At 35.5% G+C, this 18,769-nt stretch overlaps 1 protein-coding gene across 5 annotated transcripts in view; it reads right to left on the bottom strand.

The window, feature by feature from the left end:
• Positions 1-18,769, bottom strand: part of LOC114711014 (alpha-amylase 1) — a 53,547-nt gene that overhangs the window by 16,012 nt on the left and 18,766 nt on the right. Inside the window, exons 3-4 of one of the 5 annotated variants that reach the window (XM_037207022.1) lie at positions 8,608-8,737; positions 7,257-7,342 (exon numbers count right to left, since the gene is read on the bottom strand). The exons of 1 other annotated variant lie outside the window; for it this stretch is intronic. The gene's annotated coding sequence lies outside the window, so the exon portion shown is untranslated. Of the gene's footprint in view, positions 1-129; positions 192-460; positions 748-7,256; positions 7,443-8,607; positions 8,738-18,769 lie in introns of those variants that run through there. 3 more of the 5 variants (XM_028895367.2, XM_028895368.1, XM_037207024.1) reach the window with 3 other exon arrangements.

Raw genomic sequence — 18,769 nt, forward strand, 5'->3', positions numbered from 1 at the left:
AAAGTATTCAAGTTATGGTTACTTTACTGAAATAATTCATAATTCCTCTGAATTGTACCTTGCATTCTGTCTCAAATCAGTGAGCATTTATCCAGCAGTATCTCCCACCAGAAAAATATATCAACTTACACTCAACATAAATCACATATGAAGGCTAGAGAAGATATAAAGTTAGCACACCAGGTCTCTAAAATTAAAGATAACTTTTGTGCCAAGGCTCAGTAGTGTTTCCAACACAAATAGTACATTCTGTGCTTCTGGGCAAGCAAACACGATCTGTCAACAAACCTAAAAAAGACCGTGAAACCCTTAAGCCTGAAAAGGATCATGAAACCATTTAAACACACACACACACACACACACACACACACACACACACACACACACACACACACACACAAACTTATTTAAGTACAAAAAGGAGGAAAAAAATGATGTATGTATTTTTATAATAACTTACCAGAGTAACTTGTATAAATCAGCAATCATCCAAACCTACAGCTAAGTGTTTGTCAATTATAAAACAACAGGAATCTCACGGTTTGGGTTTCAATTTCTTTTCAGTTGAAAAAAAAGGTCAGATTTAGAATTTTATAATTTTCTATAATCTCACCCTTTCAATATTCACTCTTGAAAACCTTATATAATTCTCCAAATAGGATTTCTGCCAGCATTGTGATCTGATCTCTACGGTGACTGACAGTGGACTGGGCACCACCACCCTGATGCCCTTAAACGGCTGCTGCCTGCCCTCGGCTGCTGCTTTGCCCCCTCTTCTGTTACAACACAGCTCATCAGCTTGCTCTTTCAATATGCAACATTTCCTTTTACTTTCAGCTTTCCCTCTTATGATTTGTATGAAACGCCAGGGTAAAAGTCCAGTAAGACAATTTTAAAGATCACATTAGTTTGTCGCTGAGCCAAATTGAATCAATAACATAAACGAGAGCACAATGGGAACATATTCACTGAATCAAATGTCTATCATTAAGTCTGAAGTTGTCACCCACAATTTGATGCTTAAACAAAGTATTAAATTCATAGAACTCATGATGTGCCCATGTATCAAATAATAAAACTATTGTTAACTGTGATTTAGAAAAAGAAAAAGAACAAACACTTAATGTTTTGTGACATGTTTCATCATACATCTGAAAGATGGGATTGTAATCATCTTCACATTTAGAATGAGAAAAGAAAGTTATGGACCAAATCAATGGCGAGATTGGTTCAATATCATATAACAGGAAATACTGCAGTCATAATTCTAAGCCAAGATGTCCAGCCGCACAATGAGTTCCTTCCTCCTGCCTTGTCCCTTACTATTTGCTACTTTTAAAAATCAAATCATTTTTGTTGTTGGAAATATCTTGGAATATAGAAAAATTAATGTAATAACAGTGAACAATATACTCAGTTGTCTTATTTTTTAAATGTTCGCTCAAAATGAGATTGTTTCTGTTTCATTACTCTTTAATCTTACACAGAGAAAATAAATTATTATGAAGAAAGGATTTGATGCTTTTCCATTTATATAAGTATATTCACAGCTGAAAATGAATATGTGATGTTGATAAATGTGAAAAATGTTTTTTAACTCAAATTATTTTTTCTTAAATACACAACGATATAGTAACTAGAGCCTTGAGAGATTAACATGAGTAAAATCTATCTCAGAAAAAATTTTCAGAAAGTAAATTTAATTCACCCAATACAAAAAGTCGGTGGTGTTTTCCTTGCTGTGTTTTTTAATTAAATTTTTTATTCATTTTACATATCAATCAAAGATCCTCCTCTTCCCTCCTCCAGCCCCTCCAGCCGTGTCCCCTTAACTAACGCCCCATTGCGTCCTACAAGAAGGTAAGGCCTCCCATGGGGAGTCAGCAGAGCCTGGTACATTCAGCAGAGGCAGGTCCAAGCCCCTTCCCCTGCCTCAAGACTATACGAGAGGTGTCCCACCATAGGTAGTAGGCACGCAAAAAAAAAAAAAAAAAAGTTTTACTTAAAGGCCTCCTAAACTGCACATCTCAAAATGAACTTTTCTTTATCATATCTTTTCTTTCTTTTCATGACAAAGAGACTTCTAAGAATCCCCTTGTTGATGTTTGAAATTTTCAGGTTTTGTTTTTTTTGTTTTTTGTTTTTTGTTTTTTGGTTTTTTTTTACTAAAACATCTTCTCTACTGATTAGTAAAGGCATTTGATTTCAGTGCTCTATTTATTTGTTTTCTCTTTGTTTGGTTTTGGTTTTTCAAGATAGAGTTCCTCTATATAGCTTTGTTCCTTTTCCTGGAACTCACTCTGTAGCCCAGGCTGGCCTCGAACTCACATAGATCCACCTGCCTCTGCCTCTCAAGTGCTGGGATTAAAGATGTACGCCACCACTGCCTGGCTTCAGTGCTCAATTTAACTCACAACATGTTCTAATGGCATTCATTTCTCCTGGGAAATATGATGCCAAACGTGGATTAAATCAAAGTGTTGTAAAATATTAACAATGAAAGAAAACTTTGGAATAATTTAATTCAGTAATTTTCAGACTGTTATAGAAAACCAATATAATTTTCAATATTTATCAACCCCCTTTCTGTTGTCTTGAGGATAAATCTGCGACCTTTTACTTGCAAGCAAAGCACTCCAGCATTGAGATATATCTCTAGCCCAAGTTTCAAAAAAGTTACAGAAAGACTTTCCACATTAATAAAACTATCATTAATACATTGTTCCTTCTTAATTTTTTGTTTTTGTTATTTAAGGTCACATACATCCATTCTTATTTAACATCTATGGAAGATGAGAAGTAAAAATAGACTAGTGCATATGCTTAAATAAAAAAACTTTAAATTAACAACAATTTTACAAAGTTAAACGTTGCAAAAATAATTCTAGGATATCTATCGTATGACCCTAATTACTAAACTTACCTAAACTTCTACCAGAATAAACACTGAAAAATGAGCAATAGGAGAGAAGAAAAAATTAACAACATATTATAAAATAATGAAGACATACGAGCTCCAGGTACTAAATAAACAGGAAAGTAGAGAGACATTTGATACAAAATGAGCAGATCTCTTCCACAGGAAAGGTGGTCAAAGAAGCACAATGTAGTTGAAAATATTTTTTTTCAGCCAGAAAGGCAAAAATTTGAGACACAATGAAATCAATTTTTTGTTAAGAGTGTGGAAAATGATCCTATAGTGCCCTATAATGAAAAAAGAACATACAAAATACTACATTTTTTGAGGAATTTTTGTACATTATAATTCCAAATATACTGCACATTCTACTTATATTTATCTGTGCTACAGAGTGGCTCACCTCTGCACACAGAGAAAGCTGCACACGTGTTCATCGGGACCTTTCTTCTAACAGCTAAAGCTCAAGTAGAAAGTGTCCATTGTATAAGGAATTGGCCAAATACAAGAATGCGTGTTTCCCATGGGATCTAGTCCTGTTGACAGTAGAATACTGTGCTGTTCAAATTCCTTAGAAGACTCACTTTCTGACCTCACACGTAGACGACTGTGCAAAGGATATGTAAATCTGTGGATATGTCCATTTGGTCCTTCATTATTACTTGTGTTAGTACTTTAAATATCTTCCAATTTGATTGTGCATTCCTTAATATTCCTAATTTCACCCCCGCCCCAGCCTTGATTTTTTTTAACATAAAATTGATTTAAAGATTTTGAAATTGATGAGTTTCTAGTCACAGTAAAGTAGTTTGATATATAAAAGATTTACCTTGGCCATTAATTTGGCCTCTATTTTGTAAAAACTCACTGGATTTCATAGTTATATTCACTGGGTTTTTGTTGTTGTTGTTTGGTTTGTTTGGTTTGGATTGTTTGACAGAATTTGCATGGGTAATTTTTGTTATAGCCACTTATTTTTATCAACTACTTTTATCAATTTTTATCATACCAGAAAATGCTTGTGCTTTTAACATAAACAATTTTCTTATATTGGGTTAAACTACTAATATATATTTGCATTTAAATACACGTTCTTACTGAATTGTTAATTTTTCTTCTTAATGTCTTACCTACTTAAACATTGTTTTTATGATACAATTTCCTTTTTGCTACAGTAGAAATTATGTACTCTGTTTCTAATCTGTTACTGGGAATTACATCATGCAGCCTGTCAAAGTTCAAAGAAACATCAAAGCTGTTTGCCAGAGAAAGTACAGTGACATTAGGACAAATGAACATTTCTTCTAAGTTTATAGTCCCCGTGTTCATTCTTAAGTCACCCTCATATTAAACCTGGAAGACAGTATCTTCTGAAATGGGAAAAAATAGTGTAGGTTAGCCCATATCCTTGCTACCTCACTTTCTACTTATGAATCTGATAGCTAAGAAACACTATCTAGGATTACTCTGGACATCCAAAATAGTTTCTTTATAATTTTTTTTGGTGACTATCTCCTCAGACAAATTCTGTTACTTGGTGGTCTAGAACTGACTCTGTTTTTTACTTTTATTGTTATAATTATTGCATAAATAGAATTATATAAATAATTTTCTTTCAGACCTTTGAAAGTATTCTGAAGAAATCTGCTGTATGTTTTAAGCATTCATTGTAAAAATATTGTCAGGATTTACTACTTTAAAACATTTTGTGTTTATAACCAGATGCCTTTACAGGAGTCAAATGCATGAATTTTTATTTGTATGTTTCTTGGATCTGGAGAGATAACTTAGAAGTGTTTACTACTCTTACAGAGGACCCAGGTTCAGTTCACATTTGCCTGTGACTCCAGTTCCAGGGAATCCAATGACATTTTCTGAACATCATGGACTCCAGCACATACATACACTCGGGCATAAAAAAAATAAATGATTTTAAAATTTTATTTATTCCCTTAGTGTACAGTGAGATATTTATCAGAAATATAAACCATAAGAATTGCAATGTTAAACTATGTTTTACTCCTTAGGACTTTGTTTTGGGTAGTTTCTTCCCACTTTTTGTAACTTAAAGAAAGTATATAAAAGTCAACATTGATATTAAAATTTTTGTTAAGCTTACTTCCATGTGGTCCATTTTTTACTTTTTACTATCAAAGCTGGGTTTTGTGGAATCTCTTTAAATTGGAAGGAGAAAAGCCTTTCCATGCTTTGTGGTCCACTCTATTGTACAGAAGAGTAACATTCTGGCTCTGCTTTGCCTGAGTGAATCGATCTTATAAACAGAAATTTGCCGTGAGGTGCTGCATTTTGACTGTAAGTTCCAAAGTAGAATGCCCTGTTTATACAAGTAAACACCCACCTGCCAGCACACCACAGGCCACAACTGGTAAATAATTTATTAGTGCCAATAAAAAGTTCCACCCACAGACATTTCAAAACTAAAAGAACGATCAGACACATGAACACCGTCTATCACACCAGTTCTCTCTCCCATAACCAAAGACTAGTAACAGAGGCACTCCGAGACAATGGCACAACTGCCTGCCCATCACTCAGTCATTTGTCAGGGAATTACTGGGGTGCATCAACAAGAGAATTTCCCACTGTCCTCATATTTCAGTTTAAGCATGCTTTCTTCATCCAACTCTGCATGGTCCACCTCAGGGTGACCCATCAAAATGACATTCAGAACTGCCTGCCAATGCATAATTTCTCTGTGTCTTGGCAGTGCTCAGATGGGTTTCCTGATCATTTATTCAGCCAGCAGTATCAACCTTCTACACCAGTATTTGCTCTCTGAGTTCGCTTTCAGTACTGACTGTTTACATCCCATGGTGTCTTCATTTATTCACTTGCTGGTCTGTAATCCATATGTCATTGTGTGAAGTATAATGTACAGAATGTTATTAATTTAGCAATCAAAATTTGAAGAGAATCTAGAACTATGATTGCCTTAGTCATGTTTACCAAGATAACTCAAAAGTACTTGGTGGCTTAAAGCTGATGAAAGAAATAACTTGCAAATTCTGACATAGATATAAGGTCAAATGTACATGATTACACTCCTGGCATATTTTACTAATGAGAGCTGTAGTAGTTATCATGATTTCACTAAAATTCAACAAATAAAATCACTACTGCAAAATATTTGAAGTGATATGATTTTCCAAAAAAATTAAATCATTTGATGATATGAACAAATCCCTGTGGAGATTTGTGATCAGAAACTAAAAATTAATTCTGTTAAGCCAATGCCTGCCTTGTGCTGTTACATCCTTCTTTGTTATACTTGATCACAGGGCTGGAAAGAGGCATAACTTCAATCAACACAGATGAAAAATTGTTTAATGAGATTGGAAGTCATACCACTAATAAAGGGAAGGGTCTTATTCTCACGAGAAACTGGCTAGTTAAGGAAATAGACAAAGCACCATAAAGAAGAGAAGCAAACATCAAATAATGCAAATAACATTATTTTATTAAAAATTCCTTTGTCTGTTTAATTAATTTTTTGACATTGTTTTTTTTTTAAGATTTGTTTCTTTATTTATTTGATGTACATTGGTGTTTGCCTACATGTATGTCTGTGAAAGGGTGTCAGATCCCCTGAAACTGGAGTTACAGGTAGTTGTGAACTGCCATGTGGGTGTTGGGAATTGAACCCGGGTCCTTTGGAAGAGCAGACAGTGCTCTTTACTGCTGAGGTATCACTTCAGTCCCCATGACATAGTTTTAATCACATTACAGGTTTCTAGTTTACTGGTGATTAGATAGATAGATAGATAGATAGATAGATAGATAATAGATATAGAGATAGATAGATAGATATAGATAGATTGATAGAAAGATAGATAGATAGATAGATAGATAGATAGATAGATGATTGATAGATGATTGATAGATAGATAGATAGATAGATAGATGATAGATAGATAGATAGATAGATGATAGAGAGAGATGATAGATAGATAGATAGATAGATAGATAGATAGATAGATAAATTATATAGATTACTGAGAATTTTTAAATTTAATTTTATATCTTATGTGACTGTTCATGTTACATTATCCTTAACTAACTACTTTGTGAAATGACATGGATACCCAGATATGAACATATGTTTAGGTATTTTTGTGTCTAGCCAAATAATTACTGAATATCATTTAATTCCACTCAAAATAGCACCCAGTACCTTTCACTAGCAATAAACAAACACTCTATGGATTTCACAAACATGCAGCCATAACATGAAACACAAACTCAGTTGCACTGACAGCCTAACATGAAGACACTAACAAAATCCGTACTCAAACTAGCATGCCCTTCAAAGAACACATACCATGTGCAGCCTTCCAGTGCAGTTGGAATCTTCTGATCTGGATCAAGAGTGGCCGATCTAACCCGAGCAGCTCAATTTATTATCACCTAGGAAAATATTGTTCTTATTTTTGGCCACTCTATTGGGATTGTGCTTCCATAAAGCTTTCCCCGGTAATCTCCATAATGCATCATGTAAAAAGAACAATGTGATTCTTCTGGTGACAGAGTCATTGAACTTCTGTTGTCAGAGTCATGGGATAGATTGTAGAGAACAGACTGTGCTTTAATTTGCACTAGTCAATACTGAATAGAATGGGAGCTTTGGGGTTGTGTACTACCCTGAATTTTCTACTTCGTGAGGCAGTAGTTTTTCATGAGTTATTCCATTATGAGCACAATGGTCAGAGTAGAGTAACTCTGTGTCATATTTAAACAAGTAATCAGCCACCAGCTACCTACCAGCACATGAAAAGATAGGCTATTCATAATGATTAAAAATTCTATGTGCGATAATTCAAAATGATACCAGGAACACAAGAAACATGTGTTGATCAATATAACTTCCCACCATGATATTATAAAGGAAGTAGTAGTACTAGATGCTGCTGCTGTAGCATCCAAACCATCACTCTGACACTTCTTAGGGATCCTCCTGACAAAAGCACCTGGGAAAGAACTTCTTGCTTTCTCCAGGTCAGCTCAAACATGATTTCTCCTGCCAGTGGTACATGGTCAGTTTCAGGATGACACTCCAAACTGCCTGTCACATGAACCTGTGCCTGATCGCTTTGTGCGTTAGCATCTTTGTGGCTGAATTTATCCCTTACCTTCTGACAATCACAGGACTTCTGTTCCGCGAACTGCTCTCTACATGTGACTTCAGTATCAACTATCTGTTCCATGGCTTCTTCAAACACGTTCTTTGCTGTTCTATAGTATATATGTTATATACATATGATATAGGTCATGTATGTACTATTATACAAAGTATAATGTGAAATCAGAGTGGTACTGGCTTTGGTGATTAAATTTGAATAACTTAGAAGTTGTGATTGCTGTAGTACTTGTTATGAAGCAACTCAGTTGTTCAGGGAGGCTAAAGTTGCTGAAGCTGAGATAGGAATAGCTTTTATTCAATAAATGGTGATACAAATTATGCAAACATGTTCATTTAAGTTAATATACTCCTTCCTGGCAATCGGTAGGGTTCATAGGATTTGATTCATTAAAAAAGGAATAGAATAAATAAAGTGACCACTGGCGTAATATTTGAAGTTATATGACTTTATCACAGACAAGTTAACCAACTCAGTGATGTATATAAAATATATTTACACTACAGGGCAAGATTATCCTTTTTACAGTTATACCTGTTTTATGTGATGAGAGGTAGCACACCTCTGACATGGAGATCAACAGCTGACATTTAAGAGATCCTGGAAGGCGCACACTACCTTTCCTGCCTACACAGCAAAGAGTCTCAATCTCAGGAAATAGTACCTAGCAAAAGAAATATACAAAACTGCAATAAGTAAGAAAATAAAATATCAGATATAATATAATATCCATGTAAATTGGATTATAATATATTAAGAGTTATAATATACTAAGCAATTATTTGAATTAGTCTGAAGACTAGACTATGCAGAGGTTACACTCAATTAATTTACTAATACATAGACAGGATATCTAGAATTCTCATTTATGAATGCAATCCTTGATTTACAGAATAGGCATAATATCATGTCCCGATCACATAAAATAATATTAATGACAAAATAACTTTCAAATTAGAACCTCCCACAGCCAGAAAATAATGAACCTTAGAACACTAAATTAACCAAACACTTCTCTGATGAACTAAATAACAATCCAAAATTGTAGACTATAACAAAAAGTACACAAAATCTATATCACAATAAGTAAGTGATGCATATGATAAGCCAAGAAAATATAGGACAGCTAGGTAGTTACATGAATGTAAGCAATAAAGCAGAACAAGTTTTCAAAGAACACATTCCCTCTAAGAAAACAGACAAAAAGATGCAGTTTTTCTCATAACCTGGAAGGAGACCTGGACAAAAATAGCATCATAGAATCTTAGGGTAATAAATCATACATAAAATTAACATTGGAAATTTAAAAAATAGAAAATTGCATTTACATTACTACAGGGCCATATTTTACATATAAGGTTACATATGAAAAATTGTGGAAGGCTGAATTTGAAGACAAGAAACTAATTAACATGATAGTAAAAATTTCAGTGCAGCTCAGCATTCAAGTGATATTATAGGTCTTTGTGACTGCTTTCAGTCAGATATAGAATGAGAATCGGGAACAAAAAGCAGAACAGGATGCAAAAACTTTCAGTTTGGTGAGGAAAGAAGCAAGCTTAAAATTGGGGCTTATAAAACTAGTGGCTGAAAAAAAAACTAGTGGCTGAAGAAATTAGCACCATGAGAAAAAAAATGGTGTGGTGACTATAATGTAATTAAAATTAGGGGGAAATATCTTTACATATTCTTTTATGATTCTGGTGTCTTTTTACTATATTCCATCGTGTTTCTTACTGTAAGAACTATCTGTTTTATTAGCCCATTTGTTCATTTTGTTTCCTTGGTGTTTAATTATTTATATTATTTATAAATTATGAGTATTAGGCCACTGTCTGAAGTATAGCTGATAAAGACTTTCTCTCGTTCTGTGAGCTTTTTTATCTGTTAGTAGGTTTTTTCTTTGTTTTGTTTTGGTTTTTTTTTTTTGTTTGCTGTACATAAACTTTTTAAATCTCATGTTGTCCCATCTGTAGATTCTACTGCATTTTATATAAAAATTATAACCATAATCTGGCAGTATGCCACAAAAGTAATTCAATGTCAATAACAATTCTGCCTCTGAATATTTCAAGTCATCTCTAAAATGCCATATTGTGAACTGATCGATATCACGGTATAATTCCTCACTGAAGACTATTAAAGAAGAACTGGCCCCCATAGATTTCATAGCATGTGACTCATCAGTCATTTGTTAGGGAACTCTTTCAGGAAGATCACCTGAGGATTAGCTTCTGACTGTCCCTGGATCTCAATTCAAGCATAGTTTCTCCTGACCAGGATACATGGTCCACTTCAAAATGATGCTCCAAGCTGACACTCAAAACTGCCTGCCAGGTAGATTTGTGCCTGAAAGTTCTATCCCTTGGCAGCCCTGTAATCTGTGCTCCTTAATCCCTTTTCCAGTCATGGGCATCACCTCTCTGCACAAGAATCTACCTTGTATTTTTGCCTTCAATATTAACCCTTCATACATTATAACCACAACCATTTTTTGGCTGTTTGGTAATTGGCATATCATATTTTCTTGTGAAATAAAATGTGTCAGCTGTTACCGACTTTAGCAATCAATATTGGGACAGATGGAAATGGCAGATTAGGATCTCCTGCATATGTGTGAATGAATATCAAGAATTCTATATTTGCAAATATAGACTGCATTCTAATAAGACAGTTTGAAAGAACATCAGAAATCAAAGATAGGATGATAAGACATTGGAAAAGTATAGAGAAACAGAAGCCTAACAGCACAAAGTGCAAAGCAACTCATCAGTCCATCAAGCCTGGACTCCCCAAAGGGCTGTAGATGTGGATGGAGGAAAAACACAGACTTTTTTTTTTCACTAGGTTAAGCAGATGTTCCTGATGAAAAGTAGTTGGAAGTCATACCCACAGCATCAGCCCACAGTTCTTTAAAGCTGTGGATCTAGCTGGAGAATTTGATGAAACAATGATTCTTCCTTCATGCCAGTTCAGCAATCAATAGATCAATTTTGTTACATTTTGTTACTCCTCAAGTTTCAGAGAGTCATAGGAGAATACCATCTTCAACAATAACATATCATTTAATGTTAGCTTACTCTAGGATCCTTATAACATAGAACAACCATGAGGCAGTAAGTACCTGGAAATAATTTAAATGAAATGAACTTTAAGCAAGAAAGTTCTAGTATAGTTGAGGGCCATGTTTGTCCATCAAATAAAATACTCTAAAGTCTATACTTTATATGAATAATTCACTTGATAATTGAGGTGTAAATGGTCATCATCTATTTTAGGTAACACTCAGTTTAGAAAGACATTTTTTTTTTTTTTTTTACTTCAAAAGCTCAACATGGATGGGAGAATTTTCATGAGGCCTCACCCTTAGATGAAGAGATAAAGGCAATTAATGGCTACTGAGAGATAGGAAATTGATATTCTCCTGTGACAAGTCTCTTAATAGATTATCCATTATCCATTCCCAAGTGGTCAGTCCTAAGAACATACTCATATGAACTGTGTGTGTGTGTGTGTGTGTGTGTGTGTGTGTGTGTGTGTGTGTGTGACCATAAATAAATAAGAGACCATGAATTTGAGAACAATATAGGTGGGGCATGGAAAGAGTTGGATGGATAGAAATGGTATAATTAGAATAATCATAAATGAGATTCTCAATTTTTTAAACAACAAAAAAGGAAAAGATACAACCTTTCATCCATGTTCCTATGAACATGTGTCAAGCTAAAGAAAAAGAAGAGCAAGAAGGAGGAGAAGATATTTCAGGGTTGGGAATATAGCTCAGTCAGAGGAGTGGTTGCTGATTGCCTTGCAGAAGGCCATAGATACTATCCCCAATGTCACAAAGACTATTTTAATAACTGGTAGCTGCAGTTTTAGCCTAAAAATAAAACCTGCTTATGTGATATGAATGACATAACGAAATATTACTCAATAATAATATTTTGTGTATACTCTGATAAATATATGTATACCATCAGAAGTAAGTCAACAAATAAAATCATTTTCAATGCTGCTGTTGGATTGTGCACTTCTGTGTGTGGTGTGTGATATAATTTAAAATGCTGATTGGCCAGTAGCCAGGCAGGAAGTATAGGTGGGACAAGCAGAGATGAAAATTCTGAGAGCAGCTCCTCCTTCAGGCCCCTCCTTACTGTCTGCTGCCCTTCCTGGGGAGTTGGTGCTTTCTTTTTGTTGTTGTTGTTTTTCCCAGGGGAGGGAGGAGAGAGAGGAGGGGGATTAAGATTCTGTCCCAGAGGAGGGATAGGTGGTCTTTTGAGGGGCAGAAGCAGGGAAGGCAGAGGGATGCCTTCAGTAAGGTAGGGTGGTTAAACCCTAAACATCCTACTGGAGTGTCTGTCCAGGGAAAAGCCAAAGGGAGCATCAGAAGGAGCCACTAGGGCCAGAGGCAGGACAAGAGAGATGGAATCTTGGGGGCCAGGGTGAAGGAGGAGAGCCAGGGACAAGAGGTGCTTCCTAGGGGTGGGGGAATGCAGCCACGGTGTCTCCCCCTTCCCTCTTCCCCCCAGCCCCAGCCATGGTCTTTTCTCCTCTTTCCCACAACAGAAGCTGTGGCCCTGGCCATGTCATCGTGTCCCTGTGTCCCTTGCATGTTCCCCCCTCCCCCTCCCTCTTTTTGCGCAGACCCCATTACAATAAATTTTAAATAAAAAAATAAAAAAAAAAAAAGAAAGAAAATTCTGAGAGCAGGAAGGCTGAGTCAGGAGACGCTGCAGCCACCACCATGAGTACCAACATGTAAGATACGGGTAAGCCACGAGCCATGTGGCAAGGTATAGATTTATAGAAATGGGTTCATTTAAGATGTAAGAGCTAGATAGCAAGAAGCCTGAGTCATTAGAACAAACAGTTTAAATAATATAAGCGTCTGTGTGTTTATTTTATAAGTGGGCTGCAGGACTGCCTGTGCTTGGCAGGAGCTGGAGAGAAACTCTCCAGCTACAATTTAACAAGAGAAAACAAGAGGAATTATCAGGATACAAAATATCATTAGTCTTAAAGTTCTCTCATAAAATTTTATTAAGCATTTGTTTGAACATCTTTTTTTTTATTTTACAATACTATTCAGTTCTACATAATAGCCACAGATTCCCTTGTTCTCTCCCTTCCTGCCCCCTCCCCTTCCCCCAGCCCACCCCCCATTCCCACCTCCTCCAGATCAAGGTCTCCCCCGAGGACTGGGATCGACCTGATAGACTCAGTCCAGGCAGGTCCAGTCCCCTCCTCCCAGACTGAGCCAAGCGTCCCTGCATAAGTCCCAGGTTTCAAACAGCTAACTCATGCAATGAGCCCAGGGCCTGGTACCACTGCCTAGATTCCTCCCAAACAGATCAAGCCAATCGACTGTCTCACCTATTCAGAGGGCCTGATCCAGTTGGGGGCCCCTCAGCCTTTGGTTCATAGTTCATGTGTTTCCATTCATTTGGTTATTTGTCCCTGTGCTTTATCCAACCTTGGTTTTGTTTGAACATCTTTTGAATTAAATTTGATTTATAACTCTGGTTATATAAGATCCTATAAGAGTTTTCAAGTTTTTTTTAAAGTCTGGTGTTCCCAATAGAATTTTATCATGATTGTTGTTTTAACGTGCTATAAAAATACATAAAATTGGATTGCTAATTTACTATCATGAACATGCATTGTCAATATTATTTCAGGTGACATGAGCTGTCTGTGTATGGTTAGTAAGGGATAATCTTGCTTTATTAATTCTCATTCTTTGCATGTGTCTATTCTTTAAATTTTTTTCATGGTTTCTCTTATACACAAAAATGTATTATCAGTGTATGCATTCCCTACCACCCGTTATATCCACTTTCGTTCCTGTCTTATTCCCTTATTCTTCCTACTTATTCTCCCAGTGACTACACCATTAGAAAAAAAGGGACACTCCCTCTGCAATAGCCATTCCTAGCCATTAAATTCTTAAGAAAGGATGCAAATTCATGGAAATCTCTATTCATAACAGAAAGTTAGAAGGCCCATTCTTGTACAGGTATCCATATATGATCAATGCTCATGGCAGCAATGACAGTGCCATATCTGGATGTCAGTGCTTCTTGACTCTTCTTCATCTTCAGACTCTTAAATCATTCCATCTTCTCTCTTGTGAAATTGCTAGGTCTTAGGGATAGGAGACAGCATAGATGTCCTGAAGACTCATCAGTCACTTATTCTCAGCACTTTGACCATATGTAAATCTATTTATTAACCATGATTCTCTACAAAAACTCATATTCCCAGGCTAAGAGTTTCACTACCCTGTGGGCATAAACATACATGTTTAGAAGGCAGTTTGACAATATATTCATTTATGGAATAATGGTAGTGTGTTCACAAGTTGGATTACTCATCTTTCCCAGACACAGGATTTGATCAGGATGATAGCATCTTGTGTTTATTCTCTAGTGTGGTATGTACCTCCAAAACCTATCAGTTATTTTGAGGTTTTTAATCTCAAAATATTCATACCACCACTATTGCACTGATAAGCATAACTTGCGAGTTTATCAGTACTGTAGCATGAATAATTTAGAGCTGGATAAAGTAGTTGATGCGTTGTCTACCTCAGCAGCCTGCATGACATCATCTGGCACTGTGAACACTAGAGAGCAGGAAGGGAGTTACCAGTTAGGTTCTGTCTTGATTACTCTGCGACATGTAACCTAAGTGTGGTGTTCTCATCAATAGGGATTGCCATCGAAGTATGGTGGCAAATAAGATGAGTTACAACAATCTATATTTTGCTGGGTTTCTCTGAGGCTTTTTTGGCCAACAAGTAATAGGAAGGTATCCCACATCTGACATTAGAATTCTTGTTTCAAAGTCTATGACTTCTGGGGAACAACATTATCTACCTGGGAAGGGTATCTCTGCTCTGTTTTTTCATTGTTTTTTTTTAATTTTTATTAAATGTTTTGTTTATAAATCAGTGAGGTTTCATATGTTCTTTTGCATATTCTTAATTTTTCATACTCATCACAGGAAAAATCTACCAAGATGAAGTTTCAATTCTGAACATTTATGCCCCAAACACAAGGGCACCCACATATGTAAAAGAAGCATTACTAAAGCTTAAACCACATATAAAACCCCACACATTAATAGTGGGAGATCTCAACACCCCACTTTCACCACTGGACAGATCTCCCAAATCGAAACTTAACAGAGAAATAAAGGACTTAACTGATGTCATGACCCATTTGGACCTAATAGATATCTACAGAACATTCCATCCTAACAAGAAAGAATATACCTTTTTCTCAGCACCCCATGGAACTTTCTCTAAAATTGACCACATACTTGGCCACAAAGCAAATCTCAACAGATACAAAACAATTGGAATAACCTCCTGTGTTCTATCAGACCATCATGGTTTAAAGTTAGATTTCAACAACAACGAAAACTACAGAAAACCTACAATCTCATGGAAACTGAATAATGCTCAACTGAATCACCAATGGGTTAAGGAAGAAATAAAGAAAGAAATTAAAGACATCCTAGAGATCAATGAAAATGAAGACACCACATACCCAAACTTATGGGACACTATGAAAGCAGTGCTAAGAGGGAAATTCATAGCACTAAATGCCCACATAAAGAAGTTGGAGAAATCTCACATTAGTGACTTAACAGCACACCTAAAAGTTTTTGTTAGCCCTTTCCCCCATCTCTTCCTTCCCCTTATCCAGTCTATCTCAACCATTTAAACCTCTTTACATTCAGTATCTCCCCAGTTTCAAATTTAGTATATTTTATTATTCTCCCTTTAGTTCACTACCCACATGCCTTTGTTGTTGCTCACTGGCTTCTGTAAAGACACCTAAATTTAAATACAAAATTCTAAATTTGAAACAAGGCTCTGGATTCAACATTTTTTTCCTGAACCTGGTTACCTCACTCAGTGTATTTTCCATTTCCATCAACACTTTTTCAAAGTTCAGTTTCATTTTTATGAATGAATAGGATTAAATTATGCATATGTACCCGTTTTTTATTATCCATTCATCAGCTGATGTATACCTATGCTGATTATATTACTTAGATATTGTAAACAGATCTGTGAATTAGGTTTTAGAGTCCTTTAGGCACATGCCCAAGAGTGGTATAGTTGGATCATAAGGAAGTTTCACTTTTAGCGGAACTTTTCAAGAAACTTCACACTGATTTCCATAGAGGTGGCATGAGTCTACATTCCCACCAAGTAAGGATTTTGCTTTCCCACTGCCTCTCCAGTATCCACCGTCATTTTCCTATATACATTCTGACTGAGGGGAGGTGGAACCGTAAAGTACTTTTTAATCATATTCTGCTGGAACTAATGATGTTTAACACTTTCTGAAATATTTGTTAGTATTTGTAGTTTTTCTTCTTTCTTTTTTTTTTCAAGAATTCTCTGTTTAATTACATGAATCAATGGTTGCTTGCTTTCTTGAATTTTAATTTCCTGAGATCTTTGAATTTTCTAGATTTTTTTTCTCTATCAAATATTTAGCTGGCATGATTTTTTTCTATTCTGTAGGCTACTTCTTCACATGATTGATAGTTTACATTGTGGTACAGAAATTGTATAACTTCACAACATTTCATTTGTCAATTGTTGTCCTTCTTTCCTGAACAAGTCAAGTCCTATTTTTAAAGTCCTTATCTATTCCTGTATTTTGTAGTGTACTCTCTATTTTTTTTCTCAAGTAGGTTCAGAGCTTTGGGTTTTATGTTGAAACCCTTGGTTCATTTGGAGTTGATTTTTGTATAGTGTGAGAGATGTACATAGTTCCATTCTTCTACACATAGACATCATCTTTTTAGTATCATTTGTTGAAGAAGCTCTCTTTTTCTATGTTTGTTTTTTGGAGTCTGTCAAAATTCAAGAAGATGTAGGTCTGTATCTGGGTCCTTACTTTGTTCCATAGATCTATATGTCAGTACCATGCAGTTTTTATTACAATGGTTCTAAATTATAGCTCCAAATTAGGTAAGGTAATCTCTCCAGCAGGATGATTATTACTTGGGATGACTTTGGCTATGTAGACTTTTAAGATTGATATGTGAATATAACATCTGTAGGATTGGCTATTATAGAGGTTTTCTCATACTATTTATAAATATCAGAAAATTAAAATGCATTGAAGATACAATTATGATGTGATTATTTATATAAATGTGTATATTCATTATTGTTAAGTAGCAGTATTTCCTAGAGACTGCAACCAATGTCTTTGCATTTCTGTGTCATGTGCTTTAGGAGGTCTAAAGATGTCTATAAATAAAAATGTTTGACTTACAAAACACAGGTCTTCATGCTCTGTAAAGTTACATTTTGATCAAGAGTTAACTTAGCATTTGAAGTAATACTTAAAACATACTTTTCTACTTTTTTATGTTTAATATAAAATGTATCTACCCAAATGGTCATTTTCCTTGTTTTTAACTTGTCTGTTACTTTTATAGATAAATTAGTTTTAAGCTTCTAACTGTGAACTGTGAAATATTTCTAGGGTACCCCTTCTGCTTTATGATGCTATCCCTCTAATAATGGACTTCAGGTAATTTCCACCTAAGGGCCACTCTTTCCAAACTTATCTTTCCTCGGATTATGTAGAAAGATATTTTTCTTTACAGTGTCATTCCCCCATATGAGACCAGATGACAGCAAGTCACATATGTTCCTCAGGGAAACCAAAGTACAGAAAGATTAGTGATGTTTTCAGACAAAAAGTTTCGAAGACTAAAATTGCCCCCACCAAAAAGCTGCAATGAGAACAGACAGTATAAAAATTCTGGTTCATCTCGTGCATCCTTCCAATAGGTGCTGCACTTATCTATCATCTGTCACTGGCTCCTTCTCCATTCCTTTCAGGCAAAAGCTTGGGAATCTATTACTGGTGTGCTGCAGGCACCTCATCCATAGTAACAGATGGCCAAATAGATAATAGTGTCTGAAGTTTCTCAGTATTAGGGAAAAATAAAGAAAAGAAGGGGATTACTATTGAATCCCAGGAATTAGAATCAATTTTCAAAGTTTGTCTTGTTGTTGTTCCTAATTCCAGCTCCCTTAAAAGGGAAGACCAGGCTAGCACTGTAAGAACGATTTATCTTCAAGTTATCTATGGTATCTGAGCCCCACAGATAAAGCACACATGTATATTTACTGGCTTTTGTTTCTTTTTTTTTATGTTACAACATTGATGTGAGCAAAGTGGAGACTCAAAATTCTTACTATTTTTGAGCAAGCTATTAATGTATATAGGTGTTTATTCTCTCCTCTTCTCCATCTCCACCCTCTTCGACCTCACCCCACACACACACACTCCCTCTCTCAATGTAGTGCATCTGGACTCAGAGCCAGGCCTTTGGTCAGCGATGCTTGTAACATTTCAGTTGATTGTAAATTACTCTTTAATATGTCTTTTTATGTTAGCATATGAACTGTAAGTACAATTTACTTATATTTCACTCATTTTCAGTGAAGAGATCATTGACTGTGATAAATGTGTAAATTAGAAGAATAAGTACTACCCCATTCAAGATGTAAAACACTTTCTCACTAGAAAATTCTTTCATTTTATCCTGATGTAAAGATTGGGCTACTCATTGATTAGATCCTCATGAAACTAAGGATTGTTCTACAACTTAATAAATATAAATATTACAGTGATGGGCTTAACAAAGTCTG

Source organism: Peromyscus leucopus, chromosome 6, assembly GCF_004664715.2.
Source record: "Peromyscus leucopus breed LL Stock chromosome 6, UCI_PerLeu_2.1, whole genome shotgun sequence".
Taxonomy (NCBI): Eukaryota; Metazoa; Chordata; class Mammalia; order Rodentia; family Cricetidae; genus Peromyscus; species Peromyscus leucopus.